Source organism: Egretta garzetta, unplaced genomic scaffold, assembly GCF_000687185.1.
Source record: "Egretta garzetta isolate BGI_Z169 unplaced genomic scaffold, ASM68718v1 scaffold85, whole genome shotgun sequence".
NCBI lineage: Eukaryota > Metazoa > Chordata > Aves > Pelecaniformes > Ardeidae > Egretta > Egretta garzetta.
The window spans coordinates 1,016,616-1,022,116 of NW_009259718.1; positions in this window are offsets into that span (position 1 = coordinate 1,016,616).

The window sequence follows — 5,501 nt, forward strand, 5'->3', positions numbered from 1 at the left end:
AGCTAATTCCCTTTTTATTTTTAATGCTAACACTACCATCTTTTTTGGTCTTAAGTACCTATTTGAAATGCATATATGTATGTATTAGGTCTACATAAGCAGTAGTTAGGCTTCCATATTACCACTAGGATGTTAACGTTCTACCTGCTGAAGCTGGGTAGAAAAGTCCTTACTGATTACCTTATAGCAAGGAACTGTCTGCCTCAGCAGCTGGGCTTTTTAAACAGTGGATTTTTGTTCTATGTTTTGTAACTTCCCAACTACCCCTTTTTTTAGGCTTTTTTTTTTTTTTTAATTTGTGAATTCCCCCAGCAATGGTAAGCAGCAGAGAATTATGCTCCCTCCTAACTCTCAGAACCACCATCAGCAGAGAGCCCTAAAAAAAATGTTCAGTCCAGAAGGGCTATCAGAATATTCACAGTTAGTCCCCCTAATTCCCCCAGAGGCCACAAACACAACCCACTTCCCAAACTCCAGCAAGAAAGCACTTAGACCCATGGTATGAAAGCATGGACAAAAGCTACAGCCAGGGAAGAGACTACAGATGACAGTAAGCTGTAGCGGCATCCCAGGCTGTTGCAAGAGAAAATCAGATTCATGCAGAAATGACCACATGTATCTTACATAGAACATCAAAAGCAGAGTTTTTCATTTGGATACCGCAGCAAGTTCAGAGAGGTATGTGTTGCTGCTCCTAGACAATACAGGGCTGCCCACGTTTACAGAGTTCTACACATCAGCAAAGGCAGGACCTAAGGGTGGCACGCACCAACAAGCCTGGGTCCCTCCCCACCACAAAATCCATACCTTCAGTTATATCCCTCAGCACGGACCTCACATCAGGCAGCATCCCCATGCAAAGGTTACCCAGTCATTTTAAAACTACTCTGCTGGCCAAAAGTGTGGGGATGACCTACCCATTCCTCCCTCTCCTTTGTCTTCATCTGCCTGTTCCCTCCATAAAATCATGCAGAGTACAATCTGCTGAAAGTTAACTTGATGCACATCCTCACTCCAACAAAAAGAAAACTACACAAACACAAAAAAAAAACCCCAAACCCACAACCCTCTCCGCATGCCCCCCATCCCCACCCCCAGTAGGATTGTAATGCCCAGATGCAACTTGCCATGGGAACACCAAGTGCTTGTGCATGGGATGGAGCAGAAACAAGTAAACCGGGGAAGAACACAAATAAGAATGTCCCTTTGGCCAGCAGCACAGGCACACATAAAACAGCTACCAGGAAATTATGAAGATTGAGCTGCATCTTAATTCCAACCCCTCACGTCTACCCACTTCACCGAGGGCGCTTGCCTCTCTCCACTCAGGGTTCACAGCCCTAAACCTTCCTAGGAGAGAGGTAAAGCCCTCCGAAACACTGTCAGGGATGGAGATGCTGCCTTCTTTTTTCCCAGTAACTCACTAGTCAAACTACACGTTCAAGACATTTTCCCGCGTTAAAAGAGAGAAAACGCACAGTCAACTGAAGAAGAGCCTAAAAAACTGATCACCAGCATCCGAGCCAGGCAGGACCCTCTTGGCCCCAGCTGCATTGTAATTCCCTTGTGTACACTTGGCACAGCCTGAAGAGGAAGAAGAAAGAGCACACCCGACTGCACAGCACGGGGAGCCCTACGGTAGGGTTATTGAAGCCTTGGTCTGTGACTCTCAAAAGGACTTAGTGGATCCCAGCAGAGCTTAGGTACAAACAAGATGCAGAAAAGCATGGCTATGACAAGGGCTAGGCAATCCTGGATATTTCCAGGGAAAGGAGCTGAGGAATGGGGAAAACAGAGGACCAAAACATCAGCTCTGCAGGAAAAAGGGTGCCACCACGGTAAGACACCAGCCAACTTTGACACCAGAATTGAGAGGAAGGTGAAAATCTCCAACAACTTGTGTAGGTTTATTTCAAAAATTTTTCTTTTCTTTGTTTTACAATAGCCAGAATTTTCAGTTCCTCTGCCCTGTTCCCACTTACACCTCTCTCCCATTTGCTGAACCTCGCAGATCTCTCCAGCTCACTCCATCCTGCTGCCTGCCCAAAAGCTTCTTCCACTCCCCTTGTCCTCTGATCACTTGCCCAGTCGTTACTCTTCGTACTAATTGCCACGGTCACTGCTACCAGGCACCTGTGTACTAGGTCTGCTTGGGATGGAGTTAGTTTTCTTCATAGCAGCCTGTGGTTTAGATCTGTGACCAAAACAGCATTGATAACACACCAATATTTTCGCTATTACTGAACAGTGCTTGCACAGCATCAAGACCTTCTCTCTTTCTCACTCTGCCCCATCCTAGAAGTAACCACTGGGCTACGTTTCCAAGTTGGAGAGGACACTCCTCTCCCTGAATGTAAATGTGTGGGTTCATATTTCTTTTGGAAACTTCTCGATTTGGATGTTTTCTTTTTTGCCAAAGCATCGCTTTAGGTTAGTTCTATTAAGGTAAGTCTATTCATTTCATACTGAACAAACATTAACAAAAATATTCCATCTCTAGCAAGTCTGCCAGTTCACACACCAGGATAAAGGTATGTCTACAGTGTCACCAGGGTCGCACTAAAGGCAGGAGCAAGAGGCTTCACAAAGTTACTGGTATTTTAGCTAGCATAGCATCTCTACCTTTCAAGCACCATGGTACAGGGGCTGACATTGGTCAATCTGCACTCATGCCTCTCTCATACTTGGTTATGTTGCCCTCCATTAACAGCCAGGGGGAATTTCTGATGTAACAGCCTAGATACACACAACATTGTTAGCAAACTTCACCTACTCGCAGCTCTCATCACCCCGGATTAAGTGGAGAGTTTTCACTTCTGCTAAGCACACCACAGGCAGTTCATCATTCTGCTTCTTCCTACCCATCTAGCAAAAACCTGAATTCACCGTCACTCCTATCGCTCGGATACTAATGCAGCCTAACAACCCAAGGATTTTGTCTTTCTACCTCCCTAGTCTCAGTCCCCAGAAATTACTTCCAATTAGCATTATGACTTTATCAATAATTAGTCAGTCACAGTTATTCTGATCATTGATTTAACCCATCTTACTTTAAAGACTATGGAGGAGCAAGACCTTCTCTAGGAGGCAAAGAAAGACTGATCCCTGCCTTACGAGCGTCTTTCTTACGTGCTGTTCTAGAGCAGGGCAACTTCACCTACTCTGCAGACATCAAAGTCCACTAACAGAGCAGTACTCAAGGGAATTGAGCATATAGAGGAGGAGGTAACTCTTGCAGGACCACAGTTTCCAAATATCCTTTTGCCGTGAGAGGCACTATATGGGGCAATGGAGGGAAGAGAGTACATAAAATCATACTTGTATGTTCCGTAGTTACAGCATGACATGCTCTGCATACACAAACTCAGAATAACCTAATCACTTAACTCCAGCTTCAGAAGGGTTTATACAGTAGGCTGTTACTGCCTGTACTTTGAGGCAACCTAGATTCAGCTAGTTCTCCTGTCAAGAACGTAACCATCGAAGCCCTTCTTCGGGTCACACATAGGAGCAGGCTGCAATGTGAGAACTCCTGTTCTAGAAATCTTGTGCCCCCTGCCCAACTGGTTAGCTCAGGGCAATTAAGCAAACACCTGAGTCCTCTCATGGGGGGTAGGTGTGTGCAGCCATCCCACTCTCCCTCCCCTCCACCTGCTTTTGCCCTCCTGTTTGCAGTCTCAGGGCCCTGCTCCCTGGACTGAGCCCACAACATTCATTAACTTCATAGGGTTTTTTTGACAAATTCCACTGCCATTAATGCAATGAGCTAAATCCAGTGAACACCCAGGCCAACACGTGGCAGCGTGAGGCAAGGGAGGGAGGGGGGAGAACTGGAAATTCCCCCATTTTGGCAATGGTGAGCTATACTGTGTCCTGTAGGATACTGATTATTTTCAATCTCTGGGCTTTGCTTAGGGACAGAGCTGACTCGCATTTAAGCCTACCCCGAACTGCCAGAAAAAAAGCAGTTCAAATCCTCTGGCTGTGTACTCCAAACACCCAGATAGCACTTCTATACTGTACTAGCACAGTCTTTATGTAGCTATATGATCAATAGGACTAAGAAAATCTGTCTCAATAACTTTTCTCCTTTAGCCAAGTTCATTTTCAGCCAGATCACCTTTGCAGTTCTGTTTGTAAAGCACAGCACAAATGGACGACGTTGGGAGGAACAGTTATTTTCCTGTGGCAGCACCAGCTTAAATGCACTCCAAACTACATCCTGGGTCTCTTCCAAACCCTGTACCACCCAGATAGCCTACAGCCATGCCATGCCGAACATGGCCAATATGGTCTCATGAGACTGTAAACTCACAGGAGGACCATTAAAAAAAAAAAAAAGACCTGATCATGTATATGGATTTGGGGTTTTTTTTGTTTGTTTTGGTTTTGTTTTTTTTTTTCCAAACACCTTTAACCACACTGTCAACTCTCAAGATCAAAGGAGTCTGTGCATGTAATCCAGAGATGATCCTGGCTTTCTAAGCGCTAAGACCATTAATCACATTAAGCCAAGAAACTCTCGGTGACATTTTCCACTCTATGTTCATTCCATAGCGTTAAGTATCAATGGCAAAAAACTATTTGTTTCTTTTTGTTTAATATAACAGACACAGCTCTGGAGGCACAAATTTATCAAGAGATTTTAAGCATAGGGCAGAGGATTTCTTTCTTCCCCACCCTGTGAGAAATTCAGAACTTCCTCTGTTTATTCAGGAAGATTCAAGAGTCAGGTAACCGGACAACGCCATCAGGTGTCAGCTTCATACAGCTGATGACTAGAGAACATTTTTCCATCCATACAATTTAAAACTATGTTTTAATACTTCCATTAGCAACCCACCGAACTCAACACATTGTACAAGCAACCTGAATTTGTTTGGAGTCCAGATTTTCTCCCATTCAGCCCAACACCTTGTGATGTAGTTCCCATGGTATCTCTCATGGAGTGGAGAGACACAGGAAAAAACATTGAGCAACTGTGGTATTTTTATGATCAACGAAAGCATAGAAAGGAGCATATATTTCTGCACGTAGAGAAAGGGAGGAAATGTTAAAACAGAAAGTAAAACCAGCCCAAACCTGCCAAACTGCCTAATGGGAAAGAAAAGCCACATTAAGGTAAGCCTGGTTTCCATGTTGGTCCCTTTTAGAAGAAGTCAGAAAGAAAACGTGACGGTTGCTAACAAATATCCTTCTGTCAGTCCATGCTCAATATGTGCTAACTTCTGCTCCTTGGTGAGCCAGATTGTCTTCCCTTAAACTCAATTTTCCTGAAGGAAGTTGAACTGGGATATGAAGCATTAAGGAACCCAGCAAAATCTGCAAGAACTAGAAGGCAGCGATACTGCTTAAAAATGAGTTGATGCTCAGACCACTGCAAGAATTCCCTGGCTTTCAGTCGAGCCCGACTACAGATGCAAAATGCTTCTAGGTGCTCTAGTTCACTTACCCGGCTTACCCCCTTTCCCCCTCTGCTTTTGGCGGGGGGGGGGGGGGGG